Consider the following 23099-nt stretch of genomic DNA (forward strand, 5'->3'; position numbering starts at 1 on the left):
GCTACAGCTCTATATATATATATGAAACACGGCGAACATTAATATCATACTTTATGATGATAAAGGTGCAGTGTTGGCAACATTAGAAATCTGTTTGTTCACTTAGATATCGTCTGGGTTTTTCACAAATCAGAGATCACAAAATGTGAGTGATTTATGAATATGAGTTCCATCCTGGAACTATAACGAGAGAGGCAACTAGCCGTATGAATATTGTATGGTCAAGGTTTTACTATTAGAAACGCCGCGAGCTACTGGAACACATGCAAGGAGAATATTTTGAATTTAAAGACGGCTCTCAAGAAACCCCGTCGAAAAGGCGCTTTTCGAAGAGTTAAGAGCTGTAGTGGCTTATCGACTTATCTCAAAGTGCCGAATGATATAAATGAGGATCAAACACAGAAACGTGTAGACGTTTGTTTATTTTTTCCCTCACACTACAACAGTAATTCACTCTCTCACGGAAATGTAATCTGTGATGAAAAATTGATTTTCTACAATAATCGTAGATGGTCACATCAGTCAGTGCATGCAGCAGAACTCTCAGGATATCACCCTAAAGTAAATGTAGGGCTACAAAAGCTTACGGCGTCTCTTCGGTAACCTAATACAGGTGTTATGCATTAGAGCTTTATGAGTTTTGGTTTGCCAGTTACGACTGAACTAGTCTGTCAGCAATTGAAGAAGATGACAAAGTTTAAGCATAGAAGATTAAGCAGCCAAGATTAGTGCACGAAGATAAGGAACAAAGGTAAGGCACCTCTAAAGCTTGACCTTACATTTCAATAACCCTGGTGAAAAAATGTGCGAGTTACAATTAAAGGATCTCTGTCATCCACTATATCCGCCGAACATTACTTAAACAAACGACCATTTTGTCAAAATTTCGGGAACTCCTAGAAAACTAGAAAAATTATTCAGATCTCAATATAAGATTGAAATTGCTTTTTGGAACTTCATAGACTTTTGTACCCCACACTTCTACAGCAACGGGATATATAAGCTACCATCTATATATATATAAGAAGGCCATGAATGGTACAGATTTTGATTAAGAACGAATAAACTAAGCCTGTAAAAAAGCTTGAAACAGCGTCGTTTACCATGTCACGTCTCACACTGCATTTTCGCAGGTGTTAGAAGTGTCATTGTTAATGGTCACGTTTCTCAAATATAACCACCATCCACAACGATTACAGCTTCATTTCTGGACTTACACAATAAAGTAGTTATTTTCAAAATATTCCTTCTTTTATTTGCAAATAAATTTTTGATAGCGACCGTGAGACGGACATCGGCAGGCGTAAACTCGCTGAAGTGTCGCTCACATACGTTACATACAAAAAAATTCCAGCGGAATTAAATTTTAGGCTGATAGCAGATCCAAGGTCCTAAAAATATAACAGCTCGAAACGATCGAAAACTTCAAGAAGCACAAACATTTTTAGAAAGACTAACCACTGCAGCTCGTCTGGACGACCCGATTAGCAATTAGTATTCCCTTCCCTGAAACTTTAATTTCCGTATTAACAACTTAGGTGATCGCAAATTTTCAAGACCCTTAACTCTGACTTATAGCTTAGAGGATTTTCCGGTTTACCTCATAAAAGTCTTGCGTTTTCAGAAGTCGCGTGAAAGAAACGTTCTTAATTTCGATGAGGGTCCGTTCAGTACGAAAAAATTAAAGAGTCAGTAATCTTAATTCAAATCCTATGGCTCGCCATGACAAGTTTGTTGTTTTATTTCAATTAAAATTGACTTTTATCTAGCGCCACAAATAGTCGACGAAAACATACCCATTATGATAATCAGCCCTCCTTAAATCTAAATATACTGTCCTATGAACCTGTGTTATATATATATATATATAACACAGGTTCATAGGGCTCTGATATGATATATATGGTGTGCTTTATGGTTTAATATGTATAGCGTCGTACTGGAGTTGTACTGCTGTAGGTGCCGCCACCTTTGATACAAACGCTTCTGGAGGTCTTACAGGGCCAAATACTTTTTTCTGAACTTAACTAAAAATGAGCAGATTTTTTCACATACGATCTATTGATCAAGGCAAGCGTTACCTGTATGAGCTATCGTTGAAACAAGTACCTAAAACGGTTTTTTTTTCACCTTTACGGTTATCTGCGTTGATAAAGCATTTACTTACTACCGTAAATAATGATTAGACTTCATCATCAATTATTCTGAGCTATTTTGACAAGTCTGGCGGTTATTCTTGATAGGGCAGGCACGGGATTCTTGCAGAATACGTAACCAGAAAAAAGCCAACATCGTAAAACTAATTGAAACGTATTTGGATTATATAGTTTTTATAAGTTGGTATAGACTAGAACTAACCTATGTTGTGCTAGAATCAGAAGACTACGATATTTCAATATACAAATTGTTGTACAGCTCGTATGAGTATTATTATTATTAATACAAAGATATTGTTTCAACTCAATATGTAAGTGCATATGCATTTGGAATGTCACTCCTCTATCGATTTGTAGACTCTAATGCATAGCTAAGTTGAAGTTACACTGATGTGCCCAGCTTTTTTACGGGTCTCGACTAATATAACTAAACTATAATAATAAGTACAATTGCGTTATGCTTTAGAAAGACATATGCAGAGATTTAATTTGGCATCAGTCGAAATGGTCGTAACTGAATGACCACTACGCACGATCATTCATGGCTGAGTATACCGGTATCTTAACCCTCCTTTCTTGCACGTTCACGCCTGTTAATACTGAACACACGAGTTGAGCATACTTTAATTCCACTGCCGCCAGTCAGTTTCCAATCATTTGCCCATTTTGGGCTCTCGGTTGAATGGTTACATCGAAAATAGCACAGGCACTAATAGACACTAAATGATTTCGAATTAACATCAGTATGCAGAAGCAAAAGTTTTACAGGTCTATAGGCCAAAAGGCGCGCCATTTCTGGGTTCGTTCGGTTTTCTTAGAACGCGCTTTTTGCGAATCATTTTTTTCCACCCAATTGTTGCTATTAAAACCCGTACATATTTGGAGCAGTAAGCCGAGGCGTATGTCACGTCACCTCGCGTTTCGTTTGACCAAGCGCCGTTCCGCTGTCACGTATATTGTCACCTTCTCTTGAAATGAACAATATGAATAAACAGGAAGGTGATGGTTAATAGGACGGCCCCATTTTTCTCTTGTGGTAACCGTAATTAACATAACGACCTGAACAAGGTCAGTTATTACTGATTAATTGTTAGTTCGTGTATTTTTTGTTATAGCACCGACTATCAATTTTTAAACAAAGGAGAGTCCCACTGAGATTTTCATTTCCCATTTCGCGGATAACAATCCTGCGCTCTGGATACTGCCACATTTCCCTTATGCCAGCAGCATTTTCAATAACGACGCAATAGCTATTATATGATCATTATGGGCGACAGGGAGTATTTACGACGAGCGTTTATTTTCCAGTATTTTCTTTAACACTGAGCCTTTATAGCGGTCGAAGGTGTTGCAGCACTGTGGCACTATCGCATAAATGGTTCAACATCTGTCGCAGCGTGGCTCACAGCAATTCTTGTTGTCATCGCTACTTTCGTTGTTGGATACCCGAGTTTTGCCATGCTCTGTCACTTCACTAGATAGTATGACAGTGCTGGAACCAGGGGCGGAGACAATTCTAACAGGGATTTACTTCGACGTCGTTCTGAGAACCAAATGAAGAACTGGAGGAAAAAGAAAAATGCCATCTATTAATCCCTACCTGTCTACCTACTGTGTAAAACAAAACGACGGTACCACGGCGGCGGCGGCGGCGGCAGCGGTGGCGCCGGCAGCAGCAGCAGAAGCAACAGCAATAGCGCGCCAAAAAATCGAAACAAGAGTGGCGTCGAATGCTGCACTCATCTGATCATCGACATGCGATGCGTTTGCTGTCTGTAATTGTGATGTGGGTGATAAGGGAAGTGATGATCGTGATGAAAGGAAGAAATAAAAACAGGGGAAGCAAGTGCGCTGGAAGACCGCGAAGCGGTTAAAGCAGCAATGAGAACTGCAGGAGTCGACGGCTGTGATTTCAATTGGTGGGAACACTACCAGTGCTCGTGAACGTTAGTGACAGCGTTTAGGTTAGATGCTAAGGGGATAAGCGAGTCTGACAGACGACGGACGACGAATCAGATTGCGGAAACATTCTGCTCAGTTTCATGGCAATGGCGCTGCCGACAATGATGGCAGTGATGATTTTCATGGAGATGACGAACAAGATGGTGGCTGCGGCTGGTGTCGCCGATGTTGCCGCTGTTGCAGGTGCTAATTGTGTCGAGAGAAGCTGGCAGTAGCTGGCTGCTAATGGTGGTATTTTACGAGCGGTTCGCTGGGGCTTTGGAAGCGCACGGGGGTATTGTAACGGCATCGTTACTGGAAACATCCGATGAAAATAATCGTTAAAGTAGCAATCGTAATAATGGTAATCATCAATAGCAATCGAGATTCAACGCTAGCATCAGCGCGATAGTGGGTATACGAATACCAGCCACAGCAGCGGCATTATCAGTATGCATTGCATAAGCTTTTCCTTCCGTTCGTTCCCGCACCAATTTGTCATGCCGCTATACTGTAGCATCAATGGTGATAGCGCGACGACAGCTACATAGCCGCGCGTATTGTTGAGCATTATTCAGCTATAGCACCTCCAACAGCTGGATGTATTATAGAATAAAATACTATTTAATGTATACTAACGAAAACATTCGGAAAATTTCATCTAACTTTTATGTCTGGCCTTTTCATTAGCGTCCAGTTCTCACTCACTGTTTATCACAGAAGCTCACCTCAATTTATTCTGGGGCTTGTCACAGTTTATTTTCCAATTTACCAAAAAACCTGACAGACCACCATGAACCGATGGATAACGAAGACGATTAAAAGTAGAAATGGTATTTGCTGAAACATATATCATAATCACTCATTGACTATCAAGTACTCGATCGTTCAATGTGAGTGACTTGAAAAATAAAAAACTCAATAGGATTTTATTTTCTGTTTCTACTGACTAGGTGCGAGAAATATACTATTTTTTTTAAAAGAACGACATTTCACTATTTCAACTGTCAAGTAATGATAATGCGTTCGGTGCGTGCCTAAAGCTAAATAATGACATCCTTATTCTATAATATAACAACCGTTTAATCTTTCAGAAATATGACGATTCGCCTCCATAATGTTCCGTTGAGTGAAATGCTTGGCCGGAACTGTAAATTTTCACATAGTTTTAGCTATTTTCCTTCAGATAAGCGTATCCATGTTTGAGCCGCAAGAGCTGACTGAGACGTGCAGAGATTTGTCTTGTGCGTATGCCAGCAAATGACCATTGCATATATTCCCAGCGACTACCAATTGAACCATAGGCCCTTGTTGTTTTTCGTTCTTCGCTAGAATGTAGCATCTCGGTCCTTGGGTCCATAAACATAAATAATTAGTTACGTATTCCTTGTTGACCTTTGCTATCCACTAAAAGACAACATATTGCATGCATACATATGTTACTTTCCCATCTAGCGGACTGAAATCTTAAATATGCAAGCGTTCCGGCATAACAGAACTATCACCGGCCGCGCGCGATTGACCAGTGGCCATCGTTAACACCGTCGTGTGCCTTTCTTTTAGGGGTGTAAAAGCTACTGGGTACTTTGGCTCTCCTTACCTCTTGCCCCCCTCTACCTTATTGTGCAATTTTATTTAAAGAATGAATGTAGTTATACAAATAACCACCTAATAGGATACGCACTATATCGAATAGAAAAAAAAATTAGCTACATTAGCGAAGGGTTTGAATTGGATAATGGCTATTCTTCTTTCTTTTTTGTTTGCTTGACCTTCGAAGGGAATATGATAGGAGGGGACAGATAACGTTTGGGGGACGCGCCTTGTCGATCCAACTGTATGATAGATTACAACAAAACGATACCTTTGCTGGGTCTGAAACTTGCCACTAACGTTTCACCGTACGTATGATAGCCATCAAGCAACCCACGTCCTTAGTGCTCCCGCTTGGTTGATTCGCATAATTCTGTGAACGCCGTAGAGATATACGTAACGGCAGTTTGGAGCTCCGCGCGTAGCAGTTCTACAATATCACCAGCTGCAGCCATCATCGTAGAAGCAGTTATTAGCAGCTGACTTTGGATTGGCGGAATAGCCATACGATAAACGAATCTTTTGACTTTCCGCCACGTAACCACAGTTATACAGGCACTTCACTGCCGCTGCTGCTGCTGCTGTCACTGACTTTCTAAGGACGCCGTTGTTTTGTCGTTGGAATCCACTATGTCTTTTGCCGTTGAGATCAGTTGGACAGCAGTAACTGGCTGAATATGATGATATTAGTAGCTTCGAAAACGTCTGCTAAGCCAATCGCTGATCGCTGGCCAGTAACAGGGACGGTGAAACCGATCTGGTATGGGTGATCTTGGATTGGCTTTAGACCTCAATGACGGCATTGATCTTTTCGTCTCGAATTTTTTCTGTCGCTGAAATCTGCACGAGACTTTGACTGTGCCACCAGTTGGGTCAGTTCAAAGGTCATCTCAAGCCGGTTCTCCATGTGGGAGACACCACAGGACATGGTAGGACAAACAGTAATGATATGCAAGAATAAGGCTTAAGATATAAGGCGTACAAGAACGAAATTCGCTAAGAAACGAAAAAAAAAACGAGGGATTGTGTACCGATTGGCGAGCAGTTAACTACTGTTACAAATACTGACTCAAGCTGTATTAATGCTGCAAAAATAAAAACGTATCATTGGTATGTGCGCGACGAAAAACATGGTATTGCATAATAATACGTTTGCCCAGCCGCAAGCGAATACAGGGTGGCAAAGCAGAGGCGCATGTGGCTTGATATTATTTGATTCGAGATAAAAGGTGCACAAACGGTGCATATGGCAATGGAAACAGACTTGAATGTAAAGCAGAAACTTTAAAATGAAAATTGACATAGGTAATTCGGCTATACAAAATTAACTGGGATTAATGTGTGGTCAAAATGATCGTTGCAGGCTAAGATTCCACTACGTTTAGACCTGTTTTGATAACAGAAAATGAAAGTGTGTCAAGCTCAGAATTTCTTCTTTAAAAGACCGATCATAAACGGAAACCACTTCACAGGAAGTAGGTTTTTCTGAAATCTTTGGCGTCCTCCTTGGTTTACGTGCAAAAAATTTAAAAAAAAAAAGACTCGAAACTAATTCAGTCTATTTCATATTGGCCGTCCTGCACCTGAAACAGCTCTGGTACCCTGCATCACTATTCGTGTATCTTTTTCTTCTAGGGTACAGCGCATCGGTATTATTTAAGCAGGACAGATCTGGTTTTAAAGATCAGCGTTGAGTATATCATGCCTTTTTAATTAGTTCCTAATAGAATGATAATCATCATTAGGGTTTGTACGTAATGTACAAGTATATTACAATGTTTGAATAACTGTTATGATGTTGTGATGATGGGTTTTATCACTATTATTATCATTCAAACAGTGTTTGGTGTCACTAGGACAAACGTAATCATAATTAATAATACAATGTAACTTATCCAATGATCACGGTATATTCAATATCTTCACGTTAGATATGGCTCAGCCAAAAGTCGTGAATTCCCAGATCATAGCACGTAACGTGCTTTCAGTCAATGCCTGTACGATTAGGTAAAATCCGAGACTGACAACGTTATGTCCTGTCTGGTGGCTTTTTTCCGATTATCACTTACAGGCATGTTTATGTAGGTGGGGGCATTTGAAAAGACATTTGATTTTTGAATGTATAGCAAATGTACAGTATACTAGCAAGCTAATATATGAGAATGCCGTTAGGAAAATAATGCTGCCTCGGCTTGTAAATAGTGTTACAAAACATTGTTATACCTATACGTGATGGGTTATGTCAGCTCTATTACTGAAAATAACAAAAGCCTTTTCAGACTCGTAAGGCGTATAGTTCAGAGTTCATTTAGACAAAGCATTTGAGTCCACAGAACCAGTCAGCCGACGATGCTACCGTAAGGAGTGACGATGCAATTAGCCGCACCGAAAGGGCCGCTACTAATGATATAAACAAGTCTACAAATGAACTAGAAAGAGCGACTCTATTTTGAGATAGAATATGATTAGAGTTAGCCCCTTTTGTCAAAAAAAAGTTTTGATGATGAAAATAACCCTCTTTCCAATACGAGAATGTTGTCCTTAATTCTCTTCTATTGGTATTGGTAAGCCATTTCTATAGCTTTTTACGTACGGCGAGCGATTTCAGATGACTTGAACTACTAGGCTGCAAAGTAATAATGGATCATATCCCATTTAGTGGTAGCATTTTGTTAATCATTAGTGTCCATACGAGATGTTCGTTAGATGTCCTGATGATTTATAGATTTGAATTAGGACAGAGAAATTGGCTTACCTAGCCTACAAAGCTAGGTCCGCAGTAGGATGTTGATGCTTTTCGATGACCGTTTATTCGCCCGTATATGTGATATTCTTAATTCATTGTTAATAGTTTGTATGTCGATTAGATGTAATGGTAGTTAATATTTCCGTCGTGTGTGAGCTGAGCTAAGTCTATGTTAATGTCTTTACGTGTGTGTGTTCATGTAGTCTATAAAATATATATAAAATGACGAAAAAATAATCGAGCGATTCTTGTCTCTTCGATTTCCACAATGTTCGGCTTATGTTTACGTCTGCACCTCAGCCCGCTGTTTTAGGGGCACAATATTTCATTGTTACTAGACATGCTGAATTTCAGACGGCAGGAGCTATGACCTGTTTGGCCGATTGAGTAATGATTGCTTAGTTACTCATAACTCGGGATAACAGGAGCTCGTAGTTCTGGTTGAAATGATGCTGTCTAACTGCGTTAGACGGTGATTCTAACGGGCGGCTAGAGTCGGAAGAAATCTGAACTTGCACTTGAGTCATAATAACGAACTTCTGACTTGCTCATCTGATCCGTTTCCGATTCATTGAACGCTTTATATTCGCTCAGTAATCACTTCGTGTTCTTTGAAGACGAATATACAATATCCAGGTAAAAATATGTTCTTTGAACTTTTTGTTGAATAGCTGTAGACTATGATTTTGGCCTTTTTTAAGGTACAATACGATTTTTTGGATCTATGCGTACCATGTAGAGAATAGCTTGCTGTCTATGTACAACTTCTAAGTCGATAGAATGACTACAGCTGCCTGTTTGTGGAATCGTTTGGAATATGTGTGGATAGCAGACGCAAAATTATGTTATAGTGAATAGAAAATCAATTAAGAATTATGGCTGATTCTGTACCACACAAGATAATCAATTGAAAATTAATGGTGACAATAGTAATTCTTTCTTTTCTCGCCGGAACAGACATATATTGGTTTGTACACGATACCATATGATATCGACGCAAGATTTTTCCCAAAGACGTATATCCATTCAGTGCCTAGATATAGATGGCGGGGATTCGCTTTCGTTCTTAATGCAAAAATAATAAAACAGTGTGAGCAAGCTCTATCTAAATTACGTACACTTGGTACCTATTTAACATTATAAACCCATATTGCTAAGCGACATATATCTGTAACGAATATATCATAGATTTTGCCATTAGAGATTGTTTATTTCGAGAACACTTGAGCTTTTTAATTGTTGTGCTGGCAGTCAAGCTGCTCGCCCTAACTGGTCGCCATACAACTCAATTGATTATATACTCTTGAAAAAAATATAATTAAGATGGGCTTGTATAATATTGCCATTATTTTTTCAAAAACCTAATATCAAATGCCTCTGTTTTTCGCTGTCCTTTCAATACCTGCCTTTTTTATCCTCAATGTTCAGAAAGGACTTTGATAAGAATAGCACAAAAATTGCAGCAAATAAAACAAAGCAAAAGGGTACCAATCTTGATTTTTTTCCACACATTCCCCTATCTTTCATTGTCTTCTTAGCTACGACATCATCATACTCAACCCCGTTTCGATCAATACTACCAACAGGCGTTGTCGGTCGTATGAAATGCTGCCGTCGTTACGCTGGTTTTTGATGATAAATCGAGGCGGTACGCAGTAAACCATGAGGTGGGTTTTTCTCTTTTTATCGGACTCTAGAGCCGTTGATTTCGCCAGTTCTGATTCTTGGTTAAAGCTCTTTCATACTTTTTTCTAGGGAACTGTTTATTCCAAACGATTTCTTCGGTTTCAACAGACGAAACAGGGCTACCTCTTCAGCCCTTATTCAGCTTTCCCTACGCTAGCCGCTCATTTATGAGACCCTAACTGTCTACGTGTGTATTCGGGCTATCCATCAACAGAGTTCTTATTTAGCTTACTTACACTGCACCCTCTTTTTTTCTTTTTTTCATCATCTGCTCATCCATAGCCCGTCTACCCGTCCTCATTAATCGAAAGCTTCATTGAAGTTGCTGGTCGCACGCGTCGCTACTGTTACGGTTGCTTGTAAGTTACTCACGATTTTTCTGATTTAGCGGTACAGTACTGGTGGAACAACTCAATAGGCTGCAAACAGAGAGAACTAACATGGTTGAATAGGGACGGCATTCACGCTAGTCACCTCGGAGTTGAACGACACGTTTCTTCATCGATCCATCGGGCTTGATGCTTGCTTAATTTGCCGGAGCCCTGTCTACGTGGCTTTCGTTTGAATACCTGCGAAAACTAAAAAAAGATCACTCCCCTGAAGTGGTCTTTTTCTATATTTCGCTTTATAAGTGATCTGCTGATAGCGGCGGAAAGCCGTAAGCCGCGCCCACGTCTGTAGTTACACTGCTATACATTATTGTAACATATCAAATACCGACCGTATCGGGGACCATCGTGTAAAACGCAAAGTTGCAAAGTCTTTTATCCCACGACAGCGTACCAAAACGGCCGCACGTAATACCTCTGTTGTGGCTTTTTGTTTGCCTGCAGCCAACGATAAACATTTGTCCGACAACAGTCTGTTGAACAGGGATGACAAGGCCAATGCTTTGTCACAGCCGTTTCTAGGGAGTTACGCTCTTTCCAAGCGCCCCCTGTGCTTGCCTTAGCTCATTGGCCTATTGATAAATGTTAGCAGTGCGCAGTTCACCTAAATATACCCATTTTCTATTTGCCTTCGATTCTAACAGGCAGATTTGCTTGTTGCTTTGTAATAGTTTACCTCACGCGACCTTGTTGCGCTTTATATTATTGTGCGTTCCCGCACAATGTGTATCGATTAGTAGCCGTTATGAGCTGTTCATGAGCGCACCTGCTGGCAGGGCAGGATCGGATCTCCAAACATGTGTTCGTATAAATAGGCTTCGGGCCACATGATGAAGAGAACAGATAGGAAAGCAGACGGAGGTATAAGACGACGCTGGCTCGGGAGTAAAAAGAAAGCGAAGAAAGACGAGTTAGGCGTTGCTGTTCTGTTTAGATAGATATGTAAACACGGTGTAGGCGGGGAAGAGTTATGATTTTCATTATTCTTTTTGCGTGTTGCACAGCGGTAGCAGTAGCAGTACAAGGAGCAAAAAATTGCATCGGGATCAATGGCGTCAACGAAGACAACTAGGTCGACTCATCTTCCCTACGGTTTTGCGTAGTTTCACGAGCAGGCGCCCGAGAGGACAACGGTTAACAACTTTTAAAGATTTTCAGAGTTTTTTGGCAGGAACATGGAAGGACAATTAAAGTTTTTCTCAGACTGTCCATTTTATCGGACAGTAGTTCGATATGTATAATGAAGACGTGGGATTTGCCGAGATTTGTAAGGATTGACTTAATGCCCTTAGGGATGGGAGTTGTCGATGGTAACAATTATTTCTAAGTTTAACCAAGTACACCGTACAATATCTTTTTTCGCCTAACTGAGCTGCATATGGCGCATTGAAGATACCTTGTACGCAACAGTTGTTTTTGCTATGCAAGCGTTATTTGTAGATGTACTTACGGACCTGCAAGCACATAACCAATTCGGAACCGCATGCGTTCATTGCTGTGCAGGTGTGGAACACTGGAATTAAACATTGAGAATATTGACCGAAAATAACCATCACCTGAGGTAAAAAAGTGGATGTATGTATATACAGACATCAACCAATGGACACGTATCACACTTGTACGGTTACAACTGACCATACTTGCACTTCGTTCTGTCGATCTGTTTTTCCTTTATCCAATACAAATCATCTCATACCTTTTTAGTTCTATTTATCTGGCTTGACTTACCAGTACGATACTCTACGGTTTATATCCAATCATAAGCATATTTTCGTAGGCCTAGAGTAGTTCAGAAGGTGCATTTGAGTGTATTAAGCTTCTGAGGGGTACTGACGATATTAAGTAGTTAAAATTCTCATCTCATGGATAGCGTCTATATTTGCACCCATCATAAAATCTAACGACGTTACCAGCGCCGATCGTAACCTACTTTGTCTCTGTCTTTCACACAGATGCCTGCAAGTGCACACACATACCCACATAGAGACAGACAGACGCTCAGATACGCAGGCGTACTTAGTCACACATTTATGTATATGTATAAGTAGATACAGTATTTATGTAAAAAAACGTTTGAGTTCACACAAGAATTATTCGACAATCAACCGCATCACAGTCAGTATCTTCTGTTTTTTCTCAGTGCGATTTGAACCATGAACCGGCTGACGTTTGAGAAGAAGAAAAGCGAAGTCGACGGAGAAAATGGCGCGATGCTTCATCAGTTTATCTGACGGTGTTTTCCGTCAACGACTGACAACGACAACATATGGAGAACTGATGCTCGTTATGTGTCCTTCCCTCTGGCCAAAATCAGCCTTCTCACACCGAGCTCTTGTTATTCAGCCGTTCGTCGGTCTGCCCCAAGCCCCACTGGCCATAGAAGTTGTAGAGTAGCGTGGCTATAGAAGTCAGGCACGAGAAAAATCAACAATTGCAAGCAGCTGTTACGGTGTAGTTAACGTGGCATCGAGAGTTGAACGAACGAGTTAGTAAAGCAGAAAGAAGTTTTCCTCATTTTCAGTCCTTATTGGCTCTATTCTGTGACATCGTTTTTTTTTTCCTTTCTGTTCTTTCGGTGTTTTCTCTTGCATTTTTACGCCTTCACTGATCTGCAGGCGTGAGTAAAAGGAAAAGTAGGAAAGGGACTGTCATATATAGGACTGCGACAAATCGATTCGATCTAAACACATAATACCGCTTACCATAGCACAGTGCCGTTGTTGTCTGAACTCCCGTATCTGACGTGCTCTATTCGCGGTACAGCACTGACTAGTCGATCGAAATCCGCTCCGTTACTGGCGTCTCTGCCGTGGCTGATGTTGTTGCTGTTATTTCCATATTTGCTGGACTGACCGCAAAGATGCGTCAACCGAATTGGCAAAGTCACAGAAAATGGAAGATGAACGTTAATGAGCGAACGATTCGTCGGTGTTGTCCGTTCATCTGCTTAAACTGGTGATTATCCTTGAGGATTGTCCCTGGCGGGCCGCTCGGCAAAAGCTTTTTTAGCCTGAACAAAAAGCTCAATGTGTCCACCCAGCTGAAATAGGAATCGCTTGTTTCCCGCTGGTGGAACAAAAGACCAGCGACGACGACGTCTTGTAGCAAGACGACCACCTGTAGAACTGGAAATAGTTGGAATGAGCAATTCTGAGTGTCTATCTTCTGTGGTTCATTGTCCATTCTGATTTGATCTATACTGAGGAGAAGCAGCTTTCGAAATTGGCAATATATATATGTCGATACCGGATCCAACAGCCGTAAACAGCGTCGAGACTGGGTACAAAGCGGACAAACAGAAGAAGCTGCAACAGCAACCGGGGGCTTTCCTTTACCTATGTGCCGCACGATTAGAGTCGCATAACGTTTATGAACGTTCAATGCATAGATATATAAATGCATTCGCCAAAGGCAAAGATGGTTATGGTGATGAAACCTGGACGGCTAAAGCGACGCCACTACAACAAAAACCCCTAGGGCAGTAACTGAAATAACTAATCGTTAACAATCGTCATGGTCGAGAGGCTAGTGCCACTAATATACGAACCAACGCAGTGCTAAGAGCAAAAAAAAGCAAGCGATTTTAGAGTTTGTAGTCCTACAATGGCCACCCGTAGGTGCTTATTTTTACACAGTAGCTGTCGCATGCGTATACTACGCTACCTAAAGCCTGCGGCTGGTTGAGCTGCGATTTTTCAAAGAACCGCACGACTTAAAATAAAGGACCATCACTCACTACATGTTGCTAAAATAGATACAAGCGAAAAGTGACTAGAAAGAAAACTAATGCCTAGACTTTGTCTCGCTACCGAAACTATATGTATGTATATAACTGTTTTTGGGAAGCTGTAAACAATGTAACTCAATGTAGTAATTGTCTAACATACTTCAACGGGTGAGGTGTGTGTAGCTAGATATGGACGAAGTTCTACATGTATAAATTGATCGAAGCAGACTACGTGTAAGCAAGATGGAAAAACTTATGGACGACACGGGAAACAACTAATTCAATGCGGCCACGACTTAAAAACTCTGTTTTTTCTCTCTGTAAGTCATCCCAGCAAGGGATGAAAGCACAGAAAACCAAGCTATTAGTAAAAACGAAAAAAAAAAAAATCATCCCAATTAGGCTAAAAGACTTCGGCCAAATTTCGTTGTATCAGACGTGACAGGTTTAATTACCAAGTCCGCAAATAAGTCTCATACAATTCGCATATTATAAATATATTCGCAAAATATTATATAAGCATATCTGGTTCATTATTAAATTTTGAATTTGAACAGAAACATTAGATGCAAGCAAATGCCTCAAATTTTCCCACATTTAAGAGTTACTTATACGTTAGAAACAGTATTATAGCAACTTAGTCTTTAGTAAGCTTTATAAAGTTTCGATACTTCACTCACATACAATTTGTATTTAGGTCAATTCACCCCCAACTCGTTGTACTCTTTTCTTAAATTGTCTCTACGTTCAATTTCTTTTGTGACCAAGATTGAAAGCCATAAGCTACTAACTTATGAAAAATGATTTAATCCTTTAAATTTTATAGTAAAAGTTATATAATAATAATAAATGTTATATAATAATATTTTCATTGTTAAGTTGCGACAAGCACTAAAAAGATCTTTAAAAATGAGTTATTTTTTACTTTAAAATGATAATAATAAGTAAAATAGTTAAAATGAATTTTTTTATTAAATTAGTAATGGAGTAAATTTGAAAGAATATCGAAAAACATTTAATTTTTCTATCTTTTTGATGCAAATAAGTTTAGGTTAGCACGGCATTTTTCAACGCTATAGCTCAGATCATGCACCTGTCTGCCATAATTCCCATAACGGTAATTGGCGTAAAAACCAGCTAAAAATATCTATTTTCAAGTCCCAGTAAAGTTGGTCTAGACTCTTTTCGTTAACAGAACTATAAGAATATTGGAGGGGGAATAACCGAACGGAGTGTCAGGAAAGGCTGGGAGAAATGGGACAAACAGAAGGTGATTGACTTCAGATTGTCTGATTTTGTCGACAGCTTTGACGATTCGTTTGATGATGAACATGTTCATTACACGACTCCCATTTCAGCAAATTGATTATGTCGATTTTTGCCTAATGTTGACAGCCATTAGTTTTTGAGTATAGGTGTACTTACCCCCCTATACCCTGTACAGACTGCGTAGCTCTACCAAGCTACACGAGAGTTCGAAAAAGTTGCTAAGCGTTACGTAAGGGTTTTCGAATTATTTATAAACTTCGATTTAATATATTTATGTTCTTAAGCAGGTTTTAGAAACATTCACGGCCAGCGCATTAATCGCACTGATTTTGCATTGAGGGAGGCAGCGAAAAGATGCTTACAGCCAAGGAAGACAAAAATTTAACACATCTCAAATAACTAAAAGGAGTGCAAAGACAGTATACATTGGCAGTACTGATTCAGAGCAGACGCCAACATTAACACTAACATCAATGGTGGCAATAACCGATGAATGACATGCTGAAAGCCCTTTCTTCTATTGCTGTTCGTCCGTTTCGATCAGTGTTTAGTAGATACTAGCCATAGCCCCTACCTTTCACGCTCTCCTTTGCGTGCGCCCGCGCGCATTTGAAATGTTGCGTGGTGCCGCAGGATAACAGCAGTGTTGACGGGGAAAGCATCGCTGACGCCAGAGGGTGTCGGCGTTTTGAAGTGCTATGACCTGCAGAAATGATGGCAGCAGCAACAGCAGCAGCAGACAGAATGAAACCTATAGTATATTTCGTAGCCGCAATAACATATTATTGTTAAGGTTTTCATCATTAATACTATCCAGAAGCTGGGAAAAAAACAACAATGGCAGGAACCAAAGGATTTGATTTGACGTTTCCTTCTTGGCACCGATGACTTTTTCTGTTTGTGTGACGGATATGGAGGCTAATGACGGGATGGCACAGGGAGAAGGTCAATGGATTGGGTCAAGAACAGCACCAGTGGATTCAGCTACTTCTTACGGACGGCTGCTATCGCATGACACCATAAAACGCGATAGTCAGCCACACATTGCTTTTTACTTATACCCATACGTAGGGAGGGACAATTGATATCGCAGTTTTTTACATAAAGACACGTATTGTCTAAAACGTCGGCTTCACTTGGGATGGCTACGCCTATAAACCGAAGTGTAGTTTGCCGAGAAACAAGAAATAAGATGTTCATTCCGCTACTATATATTCAGTTCATATATGATAATTTGTAGTATTCATTATCATTATTACTTATAATTGAACTGTAACTGATAGAGATTTTAAAAAGCAAAAGATTCTTAAAGCGTATTTATAAACTGCATACGCATCTGTCCCTATAGTCATCCTTCAGCAGTAATTACGCCTCACAACGTGATTGCCGTCTGCTTATCTGCCGACCGGTTAATATCGACGCAGTCAGGGTTAACCTCCTACGTGTAGCAAATTTTATGCTACTTGTTATTAATTAACTCAACATATTTCAACTATTTCCTGCTATCCGATGGAGGCCCTATTGCATATATTTAAATGAGCACCATTCTGTCTCTCTATCCTAATATGCTGTAAAAGATACTCGACAAACAGGCTATAGGGTGTTCTTCTTGTAGCTTGTCGTTGATACATTTTGCATTTCTTCTAAACCTCTCTCACTGGCACTGCATTGTGTATCTCCTAGCGGACGTCATTTATTTTTCTGCTATCCGCCATAACCCCCTTGATCCATATATTGTTGTGCATGTTACGCTATTTCACCGTTTTTTGTCATGTGATTCTAGGCCGGTGTATACAACTGTACCATTTGACACGAATACAGTTCGATTCCCTCATTTGACTCTCTTTTACATTATATATGTATATGGATATATGTGTGTGCGTGCCATTCTTGTTCGTGTCTACCCGTTCAATTCTGCTGACATTTCACTAGTCGTTAATAAGTAACTACAGAAAGACCGTATGTGTGGTACGCTTAGCAAGCATCATCGTTTGAAACGTTTTTTGTCCTGAAGACCCAACCCCTTTATTGCAGTGGTTTCCTTAAAACGAAACGTTTTTTTTATGTTGTTACGAAATTCACAGTTCTGTATTCACTGTAACAAGGAATACTCCTATAGTCATTTTTGATGGTATTTGTTAGTCTGCTTAGCTTTCCCTTAGGTTTTTACAGTAGAAATGTCTTATTATGTGGCCTAAACTTCATCAACTTTCTTTATGAACTTTGTAATATGAACAGCAGTAATATGCTTTTATAGGAGCTCACGCAAAAGTCCTTTGTGCCTGACAAAAATAACCACTTGGTAACTTTTGTCTTACAATTACGTTAAGAATGAACTTCGCATGAGCGGTTAAGGCTGTGCGCCTTCACTTGAAACCAGTCGATGCCTACCAAACAGTCAGCTCTACGGACATCATTAATATGACAGGAAGCTTGCCTTAAGTGAGCATAATTGTTACGTAACGGCCTAACGGAAAGCCTCAATCAGCCTAAACTACTTCGGTAATTGGTTGATGTCGTTCATCATCAACCACAGATTCGAGAACTTCGTGAACCGCGATATGTTGTGCTGGAAATAACGTTGCGTTGTCGAATACAAACATTGTAAGCGCGTGCTTCATAAACCGTGTTAGTCAACACATTAGCTGTTGATCTTAGCTGGCGTATAGGGTAGCTGAAGAATATAGTTATGTTCGTAACCAGTATGCCGCTGGAGGATAGACGCGTGGACACGTGTGCTGATGAGGGCACGATGTCGTCGGATAGAAAAGCCGCCGTCTCCTATTGGAACGCGCGAACCGATTTTAGCGATAATATTCAAAAGTACGTCGACGTTTTTGGGCAAATTAGATTCTTTTAAAAATAATGTGTATCTATCTCTTTACAGTGATCAACATAATTACAAGGTACTGGTTTGTCTATTAAAAAATCTATTCGGAGACATTCTACTAACTTGAAAGCTTATGTCTTAGGGAAAATTAAGTTTTTTTTTTTCATGACTTTTCACTGGTGTAGTTAATTAAAATTTTCGCCCTCTGCCGATTTTATTGTCAAGGCAGAAGCGAGACAAACAATTGAGAGGATTCATTACTAACCATAACTGCCCAATACGAACTGCTTTTATACTAGAAGATAAAAGTTATTAGAAGTACAAGCAACTGAGCATGGTCGTTGAATGACTTCTACTAATTGTTATTCTATCTATTCCATTATTTGATCGATCCAGGCGGATATATATTCTAGACATAGACAAATGCAACAATACTACCACTGTCTCCCACGAAATTCGAAGAAAGGTTGTTGACGGTAAACTGACTACATCTGGACCAGCAAAAAGTACGAAGATAGCTTTGGTACATGATAAATAGTCTACACATGGACTGTGGACATAATACAAATTGGCATCTTCGTTGCGTCAATTATGGTTTACTAGTACAGTTCTCTACGAGGCCACGAAATAGAGGCCTAGTCACCACTTAGAAACTCTCCAGCATACCGCACATGTCGACTATACGTATAATGCGCTTTGCGACAAACACACGGAATAGTTCTGGAAAAGATTTTCGATCAACGTTTTAATAGATAAACAGCCGCTCGAAAGTTATAATCGTGAGATTCTCGCGCATAGAAAAAAAACTTACTGTAGCTTACGATTCCAGAATCTAAACTACAGGACAGACTAAGATAAAGTTAGTAGCTAACAACAATCGACATGACGCTGTTTTAAGTATATCGAATTCGATTGATATTTCTATGATTACTTGTTTTACACACATGAAATTTCCCCTGGAAATATGACAAACGTTATAACCAAAGCTGCACTGTTGGAACTTCCTTGACTAGATTTGATCGAATTTACTATCATTTTTGTCGCCGCTTAACACAGACTTTGCGACTTGACAATTTCGCATATGCTACCCTAGACCAACTGATATGATTAATCACAAATGGCGATCTTTTCAACTATACGAGTGCTCCAAAATCTTACTGTAATACCATAGGGCCATTTTCGGCAAACGCGTATGACCGAAATGTCATCGATTGCGGAACTACTAATTGCTTCTATTTGAATGTCCAACACTTTTTTGGATAACGGCAATAGGGAACTGTAAAGGCCCGTTGTTCAAGAGACGACGTTTCTTTATAAAAGTCTCTCCCACTCCACATTATTGTGCTACTACTTTAAGCTAAGCGTTGTAATATCTCTACTTTTTGCTTGGGGATTTCGCCAGCAGCATTCCGCTTCCAACAACAGGCAGGCAAACCGAAGTAACACAGTCGGCACCATGCGGGCCAGTCAAACCTGAGCAATTATTTGTCCCTACCAAACGCGACCTTGGACATAGCACTTCTCCGTTCACATGTACGACGTTATCGTTTTTTGTTTGTTGTCGACATGCTTGTCAACGATATAGTCCGCTTCCAGCGAATAGATCAGAATGCCTAGCTCAGAAATTACTTCTAAATAGCGTATAGTTACATTAAGCAGTCAATGTAGACTCTGCTTTTCTGACCTGCTTCTGTCTGTGTACGCCTGCGCTTATTGTGACGTAACAGTTTGAGCGGCCGGCGCCATTGTCGTCGTCGTCGCTGTCGTTCGGCTATCACACTTCGTGTCATTAGTTAGGGATAGAGTTGTCAAGAAGTTATTTCTTTAGAAAATTCACATTCATTATCCTCAGCATTGTTATTTATACCTGCTTGTTTAAAGCAACGTTTTATCGAAAACGATACGGTGTCAAGTACTCCACGACAACTGCGTCAGAGAGGAAAGCGTGAGCATCGAAATACGGCGGTGTGGATTCAGCGACACCTAAATGTCGCCGCCGCCGCCGCCGCCGCTGTCGAAATACGGCGGTTTCAAGGTAATGCCACTGCTGCTAATGATTTTTGCTGAGTGCAAAGTGAAGTTTTGAACAAGGAGCGTTGGAGAAAACGTTTTGTAATAATTTTAACGGTGTAATCGATTTTTCGTAACGAGGTAGAGTTGACACCTTTACCTAATACCAAAAAAGTCCTACTTTGAAAGAACATGGTTCATAGTACTGTTATCCGCAGCATCATTAACCACACCAACCCTATTAGCTTCGAGAAAAAGAATAATTGGCTAGTACCAGCTAGCGTCCAACCGATGCTGATACATACACATAATTACTATGTGCAGAGGGAATAAATAGTGGTTTTCTTGTTTTTCGACGTACATAACACTACAGAAGTAACATCGACGCTTAAGTTTCTGGTCGTGCTGGTAAAACGCTGCGTTGCGCGCGATTGGCCGACAGCATAAATTGCCTTCAGTAGAGGATATCGTTGTTCATACGTTTCGTCCGGCATCGCCGTTAGGCTTTTCAGGTTCGTTTCCAGCATGGAACAGAGTGTGTCTATGTCCTGGTTCATACCCAGATGTGCCTACCAAGATGTCCCTAAGATTAGCAAGCAAGTACGTTACCCACTATGTTACCACAAAGACTTTTTTGTACGATGACTGGAATTTTTCGTTTGCTGAGATCGATACTAAGTGTAACAAAAGATGCAGAACATGACGCCGCTGCGCGATCCAAGTCGAGCTACTGCTGTCGCCCGTTAACGCTGATACCTAGAGCAGGGCCTGATGGACCGCCAGTCGACGCAGTATTCGTTTCTATTCGTTCACTAAAGCCGGTTAATATCGGCCCACTTCTGTCGTTTTTGTTCAAATGTCGTCGAGAAACTACTCAGTGGAAAGCTAATGAGGTCCGCTTTATTTCGTGTTAGTCACCCGTCGAACTGAGTTGGGGATTTGTCGATAAAGACTCGACGTAGACTGATGCTACGTGTGTATAGTCAGTGTATACGAAGTGTTCCAGCCCACTGCTGCTTGCAATGGCACTGCTAGCGTCGTCGTCGCCGCTATACTCGTCAGCAGGAAAAGTCTTGCACAGAACATTTACACAGCAGATATAGGAACAACTTCGTAAAAATTGACGCTGGCCAGCTACAGGCATACGCACATTCGTGTGTAAGTAACGATTGATTTCTCCACCGTTTCCACTCTCCCGCCGATCTATCGCCACTTGTGCTATGGCAGATAGATATATAGTTGTCTGTGTAATAGTGGGGTAGTAAACCAGAACTGCCCCGTGTGCCAGCAAACAGCTCGATAATAACAATAACTGTAGTATTACCGCATGTCGTTGTAGTGGTAAAAATATCGTTATATTAGCACGAATATATTGAGAAAGAGCGCACTTTCAGCTATTTTTGCTTTTTATATATAAGGGATGAATATAAAAGGGGTGAAGGAAATCATCGGGGACAACTGGGATGCTCTAAAAACTTATAAGACCTGAATAAGTGCTGCTGCTGGCACCGCCGCTGCTGCTGTTGTTGTTGTTGTTGTGCAGATGTTGCCATGTTGCTACTACACGTTATAGGTATATTCGGGCAGTTGTTCCTGCCCGAAAAATGCCTTTCGGCAACGCACGGACACCCAATGACGAAGGGCCACCAAAGCGAAAGAATGTAGCTTAGAGAAAGACGTTATTCTAGCAATAGACTGCACTTCGGGGCAACTGACTCGGGCTCGCTGTACTGAGTATCACGAATAACAGTTATAATAAAGAAATGTAATAGATGATAGCAGTCAATGCTAGTTTTTCTTTTGCATCGGGCGTACTCCACATTGGTTACAATGCTTACATTTGCACGGCTCTGCCGAACCAGGAGCACAACTTCGATTTTCGGCGCTGTTTATGCGCATGCGGTCGGCTGGTCGATCGGCCGTGCGCACGTCATCAACGATTCGCTGGATAGCCACTGAAGGTACAATTGTAGTAGCAAAAGACGCAGCGTTAATAACGGACACCCGAAAATGGTTGCGAACACGAGATATAACTATTTTTAGTCACAAGGAAAAGTGGCAAAGGAAAATGACAAGAGGGAGCTTCGCTTTGGACGGCCAGGTTTCGTTCGAAGCGGCCAGACGCAGCGGAGGCTATGATAGGAGCGAGTGAAAACTACGGAGCTCGAATTTTTGAGAGAGACGTACAAGAAGCGAATTTGATAATTCGTTAGGTGTTTTAACTCCAGATTGACACGGTAAATCAAGTGAAAATTGTGCCGGTCTACTTCCACTTGTCAGATTTTCGATGTCGAACGCACCTTGTTGCTTACTAGTGGGTTATTTATCTTAGAGACAGCTGCTTGTATTAGTTGTGTCGTGTTTGGACAAGAGTTAGTTGATAATATTTTGAAAATCCGTGCGATGTTGCTGAGATTACTTACAATAATAAGTCAAACAATAAGAAATCATCATTATCATCTCACCCAATCAGTTTTGAAACATATGCAGGGCGTAGTTACTAGTCCAAAATCTAACTAGCATTTCGAATGATTATAGCGATAATCATAATGTATGTATAACTGGAGTAATAAGCGCGTATGACTTGATAGTCGCCTGCAGTTGTCAGGCACTTGTGACCTAGATTCAACTACAATTTTAATACCGTGTCACAAATTGGTCTCAGGAGCCAAGTCTCTGAACGGAATAGGTTCAATATGACATGAGCGTCATTTCCTTTGTGCTACAGAATTGTCAAACGCCTCTAGAGATG

The 23099-nt window shown here is 40.5% G+C and overlaps 1 protein-coding gene and 1 long non-coding RNA gene across 8 annotated transcripts in view; one reads left to right on the forward strand and one right to left on the reverse strand.

Moving 5' to 3' along the window:
• The window catches only part of LOC111244151 (uncharacterized), a 109189-nt gene that overhangs the window by 37606 nt on the left and 48484 nt on the right, over positions 1-23099 (forward strand). For 2 of the 7 annotated variants that reach the window (XM_086980825.1, XM_086980831.1), the window contains exons 2-3: positions 10023-10103; positions 10405-10481. The exons of 4 other annotated variants lie outside the window; for them this stretch is intronic. The gene's annotated coding sequence lies outside the window, so the exon portion shown is untranslated. The remainder of the gene's footprint in view (positions 1-10022; positions 10104-10404; positions 10482-23099) is intronic. One more of the 7 variants, XM_086980826.1, reaches the window with a different exon arrangement.
• LOC147757330 (uncharacterized) lies at positions 1703-3818 on the reverse strand. The gene is made up of 2 exons (XR_015321746.1): positions 3757-3818; positions 1703-3119 (listed from the first exon to the last, which is right to left on the reverse strand). It is a non-coding gene; the product is annotated as an uncharacterized LOC147757330 (long non-coding RNA).

The sequence above is a fragment of the Varroa destructor genome, unplaced genomic scaffold (assembly GCF_002443255.2).
Source record: "Varroa destructor unplaced genomic scaffold, Vdes_3.0 BEIS01000002.1, whole genome shotgun sequence".
NCBI classification, from domain to species: Eukaryota; Metazoa; Arthropoda; class Arachnida; order Mesostigmata; family Varroidae; genus Varroa; species Varroa destructor.